The sequence below is a fragment of the Pyxicephalus adspersus genome, chromosome 3 (assembly GCF_032062135.1).
Source record: "Pyxicephalus adspersus chromosome 3, UCB_Pads_2.0, whole genome shotgun sequence".
Lineage (NCBI taxonomy): Eukaryota > Metazoa > Chordata > Amphibia > Anura > Pyxicephalidae > Pyxicephalus > Pyxicephalus adspersus.
Genome location: NC_092860.1, coordinates 134,914,401 through 134,928,754, shown reverse-complemented (window position 1 = coordinate 134,928,754; position 14,354 = coordinate 134,914,401).

Sequence of the window (14,354 nt, the reverse complement as noted above, 5' to 3'; positions counted from 1 at the left end):
TATTATGTAAACAATTCCCCACAACATATTTACCTTTTAAACATGGATATTGCAAAAATCTGCTAAAGCGGATCCTTCAGCAAAACATATCACTATACAGACTACACAAGTAGTATAGTAAGAATCTTGCCTAACACTATGCCCCTGATTCATCAATAAAATCCGCGCTCGCTGGAAGCGCGAAAGTACGCGCCAATGTGTTTCAATGGCAGTAGTTTATTCTCCACCAGGAACTGTTTCAGTGAATGTTAGATTCACTGCATGAACAGATCCCCTTGAGTTTTGGGTAAATTGATGGACTGTGTTTTACTTATGAAGATATATTGATTTTATTTTTTTAATACATATTTAAATTACTCATCAAAAGGAAAGCTGTTCCCCTAAATAACACAGACATAAAGTGTTAATGATAAGACAATACTCATAACGTAAATAATAAGAGAGTAGCACATCACTATGGAGACCGAAAAGACAGTGCAGAAAAATCACTAGCTAACATAATTGGAAGGGAATACATTAAAGGTTTCCTATATGTATAACCATAAGGGAATACAGTTATAAAAATAAATGGCAGATTTCAATCACACTTTTACGGTTTTACAGTAAATGTGGTAATTGGAAATCTATATTTTCTAAATTACATTTATCAGCTTTCAATCCTATGCAGATTTGGTACATGTTCAGTAAATGGATTTCTAGATGACAGAAATGAAATTGAACATTGTCAAGCTAGCACACAAGAGATATCTGACATTCTATATGAATGCTTTATTAGTAGTTAGAAGTATACTGCAGTGACACCTTAAGTGAATTTTTCAGATAAGAAATGAAAACTAATAAATACAGTATAACACATGTAATATATATAAAGTTAGGTCCATAAATATTTGGACAGAGACAACTTTTTTATAATTTTGGTTCTGTACATTACCACAATTATTTTAAATGAAACAACTCAGATGCAGTTGAACTGCAGACTTTCGGCTTTAGGTCATTGGGTTGAACAAAAAGATTGGATAAAAATTCAGGGGCTCAAAAGCAATTGGAATTGATTCAATGGCTATTTCATGGGCTGGTGTGGGCAATTCCTTTGTTATGTCATTATCAATTAGGCAGATAAAAGGCCTAGAGTTGATTTGAGGGTGGGGAAGATTTTGCTGTTAAGAGCCAACATGCAGTGAAAGAAGCTCTCCATGCAGGTGAAACAAGCCATCCTTAAGCTGCAAAAACAGAAAAAAAAACCATCAGAGAAATTGCTACAATATTAAGAGTGGCAAAATCTAAAGTTTGGTACATCATGAGAAAGAAACAAAGCACTGGTGAACTCAGCAACGCCAAAAGACCTGGACGTCCATGGAAGACAACAGTGGTGGATGATCACAGAATCATTTCCATGGTGAAGAGAAACCCCTTCACAACAGCCAACCAAGGGAACAACTCTCTCCAGGAAGTAGACGTATCGATATCCAAGTCTACCATAAAGAGAAGACTTCATGAAAGTAAATACAGAGGGTGCACTGCAAGGTGCAAGACACTTATAAGCCTCAAGAATAGAAACATTGCTAAAAAAACCTCTAAAGAAGCCAGCACAGTTCTGGGAAAACATTCTTTGTACAGATCAAACCAAGATCAACCTTTACCAGAATGATGGCAAGAAAAAAGTATGGAGAAGGCGTGGAACAGCTCATGATCCAAAACATAGCACATCATCTGTAAAACATGGCGGAGGCAGTGTGATGGCTTGGGCGTGCATGGCACAGGGACACAAGTTTTTATCGGTGATGTGACACAGGACAGAAGCAGCGGAATGAATTCTGAGGTGTTCAGAGACATACTGTCTGCTCAAATCCAGCTAAATTCAGTCACATTGATTGGGAAGCGTTTCATAATACAGATGGACAATGACCCAAAACATACAGCCAAAGCAACCCAGGAGTTTATTAAAGCAAAGAAGTGGAATATTCTTGAATGGCCAAGTCAGTCACCTGATCTGAACCCAATTGAGCATGCATTTCACTTGTTGAAGACTAAACTTCGGACAGAAAGGTCCACAAACAAACAGCAACTGAAAGCCGCTGCAGTGAAGGCCGGACAGAGCATTAAAAAGGAGGAAACCCAGCATCTGGTGATGTCCATGAGTGCAAGACTACAGGCTGTCATTGCCAGCAAAGGGTTTTCAACCAAGTATTAGAAATGAACATTTTTTTTTCAGCTTTTTAATTTGTCCAGTTACTTTTGAGCCCCTGAAATTAAGTGATTGTGTTAAAAAAAGGCTTTAGTTCTCACATTTTTTTGCAGTTCAACCCACTGAATTAAAGCTGAAAGTCTGCAGTTCAACTGCATCTGAGTTGTTTCATTTAAAATTAATTGTGGTAATGTACAAAACAAAATCTGTAAACCCAAGATCACTTGGAACAAATATAAAAATAAAGATGAATATATAGAACAAAATATAAAATAAATATAAAAGTTTCCAGCTTCCCTGGCTAATAATAAAATCCAATGGTACGTTATAGCTAGTATTCACTAAACAATACACACATTTCCAAAGTTCACCAAGAATGAAAAGGTCAGAAATAAGAGTCCTTCAAAAAGCTGCATTCATATAAGTTTTTATTATAAAATACCCCTCATCTGCTAAACAGCAAAAAGTAGTTTACATAAAAGTAGCACTTGCCTGGAAAAAGACAAAGCGATCAAAATAATTCATTGTTTAATTTTCTGTAACCTAAACTAGAGTCCTGACAGCAAAAATGTGTTGTTTTTTATGGTCTTTTCAGAACTTTCCTAGTTCTTATAACCTAAAAAGGACATTTATTCTTTTTACAGATAAAGTAAAATAATCACTCTGTTTCTACAGCTCAACAAACCTTGGGTTTGACACACCAGCCAATTTTCTACATATATTTAGCTTTATGTTGCTTTTGTCGATCCAAACATTACAACTAACTTTGACTTACTGTGAAGAATTAGCATTTTGTAGATTACCTAGATTATTCCTTACTCCTACAAATATCAACAGTTATTTAGGTCTTTAGGTAAGCTAAAATAGGGTAGCTTACAAGAAAGTAGTTTTTACTGCAGCATACAGTTTAGGGCAATGAATGCATTTTTAATAAGCAAACAATAAACAGAATGAAACAGTCCATGACTATTAATGTCTTCTCGGAAAACTCTCCCAGTAAAATACTTGAGGGTGTTGTTCCTCTGTTTTCACTTCAGCATGCACCTTGCCTCCATTTTCTCCTGATCACAATTTGCTTTTGCCAGTCACAATCATTTTCCCCTCTGCCCTACCCAAGCATACCTCCATACCATGACTCGATTTTACCCAAACTGCAAGCGCTCCTGCTCCATCACTCCCCAACCACTAGACACACTAATTTTTTACTCTGCCCTGCCTGAGCATACTCATTTCCCTTCCACAGTCACGGTCATCTTCTTCTCTGGCTCCTTGTCCTCCCTGGCAGTATTCATCTTGTTATTCCTCTAGTGGTCTACAATCAGATCTTATTTTGCCTAAATTTCATTTCTCAGTTTAGACTCATCTCTTTAAAACTTCATGATCTGTTAATGCTGTCTTTCCTCCCTCTTTCCAAGCCAGACTTTTCTCTGGTCCTACAAAGTCTTTCCTTCCATACCCTCATATTCTTCTATGATAAGCTTCCACATTGCTTTGAATATAAACCTACTAAACAAGCAGGCTACCTCCTGATTCTACCCCAAAAATACCTATCCTCTCCCTAATCTCTTTTCCGCTTTTTCTTAATAGTCCATTATCATTTATTGCTTTGTATCCTACATCCTAGTCCTTTCCTTATCTGGAAGTCCCTCTCTCTATTCAGCTCCATACATAACCTTTTATGTCAGGGAAGGAATGGGAATAGTGTAGAACAGTAGTTGCCAACCTTTTCGGACCTACGGACCACTAAATGCACGGACTCTGGACAGCTCATGCACAGGGAGCAATGTGTTACTCAAAGGGGAAGAAACTTACCCCAGAGTGATGTCATAATGACAGAACCTGCCCACTCTCCCATCGCAGGTCGGGACCTGTGATAAGTGGGCGAGTTGTGTCCAAAGAGACTGCCCTGAGCCTATAATCTGTCCAGGAAACATGGTCCGAGGCTCTGGCCAGAGCACCCCCTCGCCAGTGGGGTCCTTTTTCTGAACCCGCTGAGGGAGCACACAAGCAAGAGACGTGCACCTCCAAAATGTTCTTGCGGATGGACCACCGGTTGGCAACCGCTGCTGTAGAAAGTTACTTAAATGAAACCTCCAAATATGCTGGGACTGCAAATGTCATATTTAGAGTGACAGCAATGAACAGCGGTCTTTTATAGATGTCTACAAAAGTAAGGATACTACAGATAAATTAAATTAAATACCATGAGTGAAGTTATAATCATATTAGAAAATGAATGGTCTGGCAACAGGGTTTCTTTATGGAAAATATAATACCAAAATTTATTTTTCAGCATGTTTGGACAGCTCATTTTATATAGTTATATTAAGCAAATACCAGTATATTGTATAGTAATCACCTGTAAATGCAAAACAATAAATTCAGAATTATGTGCTTATATTTTTTAACAGTAAAATAGAAGGCCAAGCATACTGAAAAACAGATTTAGGGTTTTCTTATATTTGTTCCAGAATTAATATAAAAATGCTACAAATGCATAATACACTATACAATATACAGCTATGGCGGCACTAACTACATACCCATAAAAAAAGTGAAGATACTTTTACTATTTATTTACACAGGAAGAAGGAAAGTGACATTAAAGTTAGTTTTTGCAAAATAGACATATAATGTGGCATAATATGTGAGCTAGACCAGGAAATGACACTTACCTTGGCAGTACATTAATAGGAATCTGCAGTAGAACTCAGTCCCTTGTGTAAAAAGTTGTTTGTGATGATGTTTAGTATTTGCCTAGTCAGCTCAAACTAGTTCCTCTTTATTTCAGCACATTTAGCATTAATTGCAGAGTTCAGGAGTCAATGATTCCAGTTCTAAATAAGCTGCTTTATTAAAACTGACTTTCAGTCATTCAAGAGTGGTCCAGAATAAGATTTAATGAACCCCTTACCATGAAAACATTTAGAAAAGTGCAAGCAACAATGTAAATGTGGTCATTAGCAGGACTGCTCATTCAGTGGTAATGAATTATTGTCGGAAATGTTACTGAGGTTTACCTTTGATCATCTCTCGATAGCACGTAATAAAGATTTTCAGATGGACCATGACAAAATCAAGTTCAGTAAATCTGGCCTTTCCAAAACAAATAAAAAGCTGTGACTTCTATTACTAGAAATAACAAATCATGTATTTGTTGATGTGACTGCATATAGTCTATGACAAATTTGGAATTTATGTGATAAACAGTCTGTGTCTGGCTTTTTAACATAGTAGAACCTTTGGACGAACTTTCAGGTCTTCATGGAACCCCTGTTATAATTACTAGATCCACATCTGACATTAGCATGGTGGTCAATAAGAAGAATTCCCCTTACATTACCAGCCATTGAGAATAATGTCACCCTTACAAATAGCCAAAAAAATCATTGGTGTCAATGATAACAGACCTGAGACATAAATTGCTCATGCAACCCATAAAGGAACCCTAGGTTTGAGAAACACCATTATAAAGTGTCAATAGCAATTACTGGTCCCGTCACGTTTATTGTCTGTTGATTCTGCTGGTGGATCTATTATTTTTCTTTTTTTTTTTAAAGAAATAGTCTAAATTCCCCAGAAAAAGGCATTGGAAAATTCCCACTGTACTGGCTAAAAGTGCTAGCTGGAGTTGGGCGTTTATCTGCTTGTCTCCTATTTTAAGTTCTTCTGAAACTTCCTACTCAGCTAAAACTACCATGTCAACAGAGTTCTGAGTGATTTCTTTGCAAAATAAAAAATAAATAATCTATTGTATTGCAGAAAGTAGAAAAGAAACTACTCAACTAGCAGGATCTACAAGTAATAAAACAAAGTTAGACGGGTATTAAAAAAAAATACTGAGTAAATGTTAAAACATAACTATTACAAAAAAAATCAAACCCTTCCTGATCCTAGCCCAGTCAGTGCAGCCCTGCAACGAAGAAGAAAGACAGGGCCAACATGACTAGGACGGCGGAGGGCAGCACACTGGGTGCAGCCACCTTTTTCTGGGTTCTTCTTCCCACTTCACAGAATTCACACTGCACAGGCATGAGATAGAGTGACGCACCTTTAAGAAAAGGTAAAAAAAAAAGTGCCAATCTCACTGTACATTTGAGGAAAGGTCCACAGCAGCCACACAGCCTCCTAGGATTTGTGAAGTGTATATCCCAGGAGGCGGGGGTTACCTGTTCACTCTTTACTGCCGTGGCGGTAAAGACAAGTAGGGAGGGGTCTCCTTTAGAAAATTCAAAACAGTTAAAAAAAAAACACATTTTCCCCTTATGAAAAATGGTTAGCCACCCATTTATATTTAGTAAAAAAATATGATGATGGGTCAGCTTTAATGAAAGTCTCCGACATATATGTCATTTTTTATTTTCCCCATAGTAATCTTTTAGGACATGATATAATTAAAGATTGGCATTTTTATTGTGTTAAAATGTTCTGCAAAAATCAGTAATTGTATTGAGGTTATAATGGTGCAGTGGGCATATTGATGTGTGTTCTAGTACATATTGCAAAGCACTTCTCATTGCTAATAACATGCATACCAGGGAGTGTAAATGTATTTTTATATTTAATTATAGTTTTATATTTCATGGAGATAAGAAATAAAAAACAAGAAATGTCATGTTACACTACACAGAAGTGCACGTTACTTATTTTTTAACAAAAGAAAAAAAATAAAAGACAAAAAAGATGGGACAAAAAACAACATCACACAAAAATGAATGTATTTTGTGCATCGTTTGTTATTTCTTTTGACACATATTTAAAACCTTGAGGGAAGAGGGGTAGATTGGTAAATACAAAACTGAAAGTGACAGTACATAAATATGAATACATCTAAAAAGGAATTTAAACACCTACAAACACTTAACAAACAAAATGGGAAGGTTTTTTCAAGAAGTATTTTATCCAGATTTTTTTTTTCATTTTAGCCTTACTTTTAATATTATCTATTCTACTATTCTTATCTTAACAAAACTTAAAAGCAAAGTCAAAAGTCTTGGTTTCCAAAGATTTGAGACTCTTACTTACTTACTAGGCTAAATGAATAAGGTGATGTTACATTTATTTAATCCAATTGTGTGTTTAAATATATTTTTGCTGTATTTTATTAGGTGAAATGATTAATATTTATTATTATACAGTTATTATACAGTTATATTAGTTATTATTATACAGTATTTATGTAGAGCCAACATATTACGCAGCGTTGTACAATAAATAGGGGTTACAAATGACAGACAGATACAGACAGTGACATAGGAGGAACAGAGGACCCTGCACAGAAGAGCTTACAATCTAGGGGTGGGGGAAGCAGCTTACACCAAGAAGGAGGTATGGAATGGAAGGTAACTAGTGAGGGTTTAAGAGCCTATACCCAATGCATTGCTACCAAGCACTGGAGAGCAATGTAACAACGGCCTCAATGTAAAATCAATTTTGCTAAAAATAAAACAATATTAAACTTGAAGTATAAGAACAATTCTAGAATAAGTCAAACATGTCTTTGAAAAGTTAGTGTCTCTTGTTATCCAGTTTCCAGTATTTGCAGAGCAGTGTGCACCTGATACTAATACAATGGCACCATCTGCTGGAAGTTATAATTGTTTCATTTAAACTACTTTAGAACAAGAAATATTGTCTGGCTTATTTGTGGTTTACTGGTGCTAATAAGGCTTATATACATTTTAAAAATGCCACTATTCTGCATCCTACCTTTTGTGATATTGCAAGATTTAAGTGAAAATAATGTGAATAAAATATAATGCAAACATATAAAGTAAAATAAAGTGCTCTTCTGGGCAGGGTCCTCTCCTCCTCCTGTGTGACTGTCTGTATCTGTCTGTCATTTGCAACACCTATTTATTGTACAGCACTGTGTAATATGTTGGCACTATATAAATCCTGTTTATTATTAATATTAATAATAATAACAATAATAATTTTAATAATAATAATATAATAACAATTTACAGCAGTGTGGTTCTCTGAAGATTACCCATTAAATACACATTATTAGGACTATTGTCTATTTAACTATTTAGGACTATTGTCTATTTAACTATCAAACCTTTATTCTTCTTTTTGATTGAAATATCTTACATTAATGCTATAGGCCTGTATAGAAAGATAAAATGTATTTATAAAATAAGTGAAAAATTGTCTACCAATCCCTATCAAGAAGAGAGAGCAGTAGCGGCTGCTTTATATTATTTACTGTTGTAAAAATAATATAAATTAAAATTTAGGATACATACATTTTTAGGCTATTTATTTTTTGCCTTTTGGCTTTGTTATTATATTTTTACATTTATCATAAATATTTCATTTTAATTTCTTTTGTTATTATCTCAGTGTCACACACACATACAGAAAATGTGTAAAACTGAAACAAATATTTGAATTAAAATATTTTTGCTTTTTCTTGTACCATAAGTAAATTATTTGTGTTATTTTGGACAAATTAAACAAAAAACGTAGTTTATTTACCGTTAAAAAGTTCATTTTCCCTAAGGTTCCTGTAACTGATGTCAAATGCAGAACAAAGGTCACCACATGATCTACATATGGATAATATATAAAATACCATTACTAAAATAAAATACTAATAACTAATTAAAGGGAATTATCACTTTGTAGGAGATATAACTTGGTGGGGATGTGTTGAAAGTTTGCTTTACAAAAAAGAGCAAACTAAGCTAAGTGAATTATTTCTTACAGAGGGAACATTCAAAAATCTTTTAGTATATCAACGCAATTGTCAATGTGTCAATGTGCTGGAAGCTGCAGAGAAAAGAAAAGGAATGCTGGTATTTAATTCCAATTGCTAGCTTTTTGGGCAAGCAACCATTTGGCTGCTGTTTTTCATTGGGATATATTCAGTTTTTTGTGCTCAGTATGGTCAGTAGCCACAATGCTATTGTAATAAATACAGTTAAGGTAATTTTCATTTTCAAAGGTATTTACCAAGAGATAACATTTGTAAATGTGGTGAAAAGTCCCTTTTTAAAGAATTTTAAAGAAAACAACCTAAACTCCTAAACCTAAAATAAAATTAATAACAATGTGACAAAATCTAATATTTCATCCATTTGCAGATCAAAAAGAACCTTACTGTATATAAACCAAAATTTTTATTATTAATAAACTGTATTCATATAGTGCCAACATATTACACAGCGCTGTACATTGAATAGAAGGAGAGGACCCTGCCCAGAAGAGCTTACAATTTAAGAGATGGGGGGAGTAGCACACACTAGCAAGGGGAATATGGAATGGTGGATATGTTTTTTCATTATATAATTCTCATTAGCAATTCTCCAACAAACAAAAAACAAAAAAAAAATGTTTAAATATTAACATAAAACTAGAAATGAAAAAAGCAGAATCATAATAGCTGAGGGGAGAAAGTTTGAAGCAGGTTAATTAGGGTTGACAAAGGCTAAGTAAGAGTTATTAAGAAATGTAATAAATGCAAATTTTATTCAATTATTTTTTTATAAGGTTTCTTTAACTGACTTCATATGCAGATCAAAGGTCTCCCCTTTGCTTTTTATATTAATGAAAGAGCAAAAAAATGTAACAATATTATTTCAGAAAGTATTTCCTCATTATGCTTTGGACGTTGTTCATTCAAAAGATTCCCAAATGCTGTAATTTGCCAGCAACAGTGTTAGGGGAAGGAAGGGTAGCTAAAAAATGGTTGTTGTTTGATTTTGTGCATTTGTTTGTTGAATGTACAAAGTGTGTAACTGGTTACATTTTGGGTTACTGTTACATTTTTCAGAATGGCTACTCACCATTAAATTGGGAGCCTTTTTTCTGGGAAAAGCCAATATGTTTTTACAGTACTCATACCACATACTGTTTTCTTTTTCCAAGTGTTGAATTTCTAAAGAGGGTTAGGGACTTTACCTGAAACTCTGCTGGCTTTAGTCATGCAAACACAGACACATGCAAGCTCATGATTGGATATTCTTTGGAAAATGAATTTTCACTGCATTAATAAGTAAAGTAATTAACTAAGTGTGACTTGGTTTCCAATATTGCACTAAAATCAGCATTAAACTTTAGATAAGATGCATCTATAATATACGTCTGTAAACCAACAGTTCTGGATGTGAAATTGGCCCTTGAACCTAGCCCTATGACTGGCCCTTGTGATTTTCCTGACATTTTAAGGGTTGGGATGTATATATAGCTGGAAACAAATCCCCATTATCATCATCATCCTTACTAATCCCCCTTACTAATTCATATTTCTATACCCAAGTATCATTACATACCCAACTATATGACTTGAACCCACAGGTTAACAGGCCAAATGCTCATCAGAACTTTTGGTTTACAACATGAATACAGATATATATTTTATAGATGCATCTCATGAAAAGCTAATGCCTGTTTTCAGTGTAGTATGGAAATCAAGGCTTTTGTGAAGTAGAGTTTGGGGAAGTTAAGCCAAATTGTTTTTCTTAGTTTGGATAGAATTAGGGAGGTTTAGAACCCCTGTGGGTATTTACTAGGGTCCAAGACTTCTCATTTTTAATTTTTCAAGGCAGGAAACAAGGGTATTTCTCCAACCAAGTCAAAGACAGAAATAAATAAGCTAGAACTCCTGAGGAAATAATTTTGTCACTGATGTGGTGCAGGTTTCCTTCACTTATTTGGTGATGCTAGGGGCAGACAGAGGGAGGTAACGTAACATTGCACAAGGGCCCCAGACCGTCCCCAGCCAAGAGGGTCAGCCAAGTCAAGCCAAGGAGGGGGCCCAGGTCAGGTCTGCACAGAGGCTCACTGTTGACTGAGTCTACCACTGGGTGACCAATGCCAACAGGACAGTACGTGAAAGTGAATTCCTTCAGTGGAATCCCAGATAGTAATAAAATCCTACAAATATATATAATTCATCCCCACTTTTTTCCAAAATTAGATAACATGCTTGACATATACTTTGGATGTGTGAAACACATTGCATGAATAACATCTTCCTACCATACAGTAGTATCAGTATCACATCAGTAGATCAAAGTTAGTACAAGGACGTGCCATGTTCAGTTATGATTATATGAATAGCTTTTCTGATCCAAGTGTCTTTTAAGTGTTATCTTTAAAAATTAGCTTTGTCCTCAGTTTTCAACTTACATCTGACCAAATTGCCTTTTTGTCTAAAACCTCAGTGTTCATCTACATATGATAGGTCAGAATCTCTTGTTTCTTACAAAGACATTGATTTAGTGTTTCTGAAAATGACACAACATAGTTTAAAGGTTTCCATTTTGTTCAAGCTTCTTATTATTCTTCCACACATGTTGTCTGATGCCCTTTCATCCCTACACTTACCATGTACTTGGGATTAAGAACTGTCAGCCACTTTCTGGTGCAGAAAAATGGGGAATGTTTAGCACAGCTGTGTGAGTGTTTCCTAAACCTGTGTGGTATTGGGCCTTCTAATGCATAAAGCTTTGTAAGTGAGGTGGAACTGGAATTCAGCAGAAGCCGGGTCCCAGAAGGAAGGCATGGCTGACATGCAGCTGAGTACATAAAAGCCCGTAAAGAAAACCAAAACAATGACATTCCCTGTTGTGACTGTTTAGTCTTTCTGAAGAGACTCGTGAGGTCTAATATATTATCTTTTTTTAATGCTACTTGACCCAAGGAAGGACGCTACCATCTGTGAAAATGTTGAAAATAGATAACGTGCTATTCTGCAGTCTGTGTGGTGAATCAGTCAATTTTCCAGAAGAAGAACATTTCGGGAAACCATTAACCTCCATTTGCCATTTATAGGGAAAATAGTTTGCTTCAGTTTATTTTAATGATTATTTCTCTATAGCTGAGGTATATTTAAAAACCAAATGGAAACAATTACTTTGCTAAACCGAGTTGGGTTCTAAAAAGAGAAGGAACCTACATTTTTTTTTAATATTATGTTTTGAACATAAAAGATAATATAAAGGTGAAGTTGGTGTTTAGAAATAATTCATAAAATAGCAATCAAAATAAATTTCTGTAATACCTATACTATTTACCTATACTATATGTGTATAATATAGACATATGTTTTATATGTGAGGACCATTGATCCTAAGTAAAGTATATTTGTTAAGCTTACAAATAATCTTACCAAAAAAGTGTAACACTGCCCCCCCCACTCCCGGGACAATATCTCCATCTATGTTCAGTCATCATCCAAGGTCAGCATCTAATTTCTGGGCTAAATTGCTGGCTCATAGATGAGATAGATTAGACAGTCAGGTAATTCCTGGTACCTGTGCAGTTATTGCACATGTTCACAAATGTCTATCATCTGCTGGAGTCCTTTACATTGGAATTGATTTACTAATGGAGTTCATACTGTTCACTTTGCAATATGAATTCTCATTCTGCAAGGGGAAGGGTAATTCACTGGTAAATGAGATGAAGCTCTTGTAAATTTTTCCCTTAGAGCAGCGGTCGCCAACCAGTGGTCTGAATAAAGTTTGGTGGTCTGGCTCTGGCCAGTGCTCCCCCCCCAGTGGGGTCAGAAGAAAGACCCTGCTGGTGGAGGTGCACCAGCCAAAGCTGCGGGCCATGTATCCCATACGGACACAAGATGCCCACTCTCCCATCGCAGGTCTGAGCCGGGTTCTGGCATCATGAAATCACTATGGGGGAAGATTCTTCCTCTTTGAGTGGCACATGGCTCCCCATGGATTCCGTACATTTGGTTATCCATATGTCCGAAAAAGTTAGTGACCACTGCCTTAGAGCTATGTGAAAATGTCAGTTACATTGGGACTCCATTGCACTGCAAGGAAGTGGACTGTGCTCGAAGAACACTCAGCTGCCCTCACCCTCTCCCATTTCTGTATTGAATAAACCCAATAAAATGAAGACCTGCGAGCCTGTGTGTATTTCTGTCGTCACTAAACTAGGAAGATCCTAGGTACAAACATGTAGCCCCTACAGGGGTGAGTGCTACAGAACTATCCTATAATGTTTTTGTTTTTTTTTGCAAGTTTTTGCACATGATTGGGCATTCTTTGCAAAGTGAACTTTCCAAATATTTACTAAGCTAAGGGAATTATCCACTGAAGACTGATGATTCACTTTGCTAAATGAACAGTTTGTATTCCTTGGTAAATCAGTTGTTGTGACTTGCCAATTACATACAATAAATGTAGTGTATTCATTGTGAAAGAGGAGACTGAGGAAGTGCTTTCTTCTGCCTTTAGTAGAATGACCCTTGTTTTTTTAAGATTCTGTTATCTTATTAGTATACAAATAATCGTAATGCTAAATATGGAAACTTCCCTAGGATGGTGCAAAAAACAGGAATAGAATTCACAGAGAAGCAGTCTTTCCTACTACAGAGTAATAAAATGAACAGTACCTGCTCTGGCCAATCAGCTCAGTAATATGTTAAGCTTCTGGCCTGCCTCCCAAATCTGAAAATGTGAGAGGAAGCTGCTACACATTCACTTTAGCTCTATATGACCGACACTTAAAAAGTACACAGTAAGCTTTGTGATGGGAGGAATACCCTTATAATGATCCTCAGTGTGCAGTACAAGATGTCTGTAAGTTTGGCTTCTTGTAGAGATGGATCGAACCTGAGATTGCTGTTTCTGTAAGCCGTCATCTGTTATTATTTAAGCAAATGTTATTTTTTTGTTTTTTCCATGTGTTACTTTATTGGTGCTATGCCAACAGAAATAAATGTCATACAGTGCGTAATCAGTTTCTATAGGATCATTGCAAATTAATTTAAACATTTTCATAATTGGGGTGAAGAATGCCAGGCAATTAGAGATCTCTGAGATCTGTTCATTGAATAAACAGTCGAAGCATTACAGTGGAATTAAACTTTAGGAACAAATTATTGTAAGCATAAAGTTCTATATTGCAATATAACATCCTGCTTGTTTACAGTGTTCTGTTGAATGTACACTGAACTGCTCATGCTCATGCATTTACATTCCCGCCATACCTTGGTTTCGGGAATGAATGAACAGCTACACACATGAGCAGGAGTTACCGCCTTCCGGCCTGGCCAATAAAGATGGCTGAAGATCAATGAGGTCAATGGAGTGAGAAGATGTGCCTTTGTTCTGCTTTAAACAATACCCTGACCACCACAGTGATCATTTACAAAGTAATTTGTCAGGTTGGCACCAATCACTGTATCATTGAG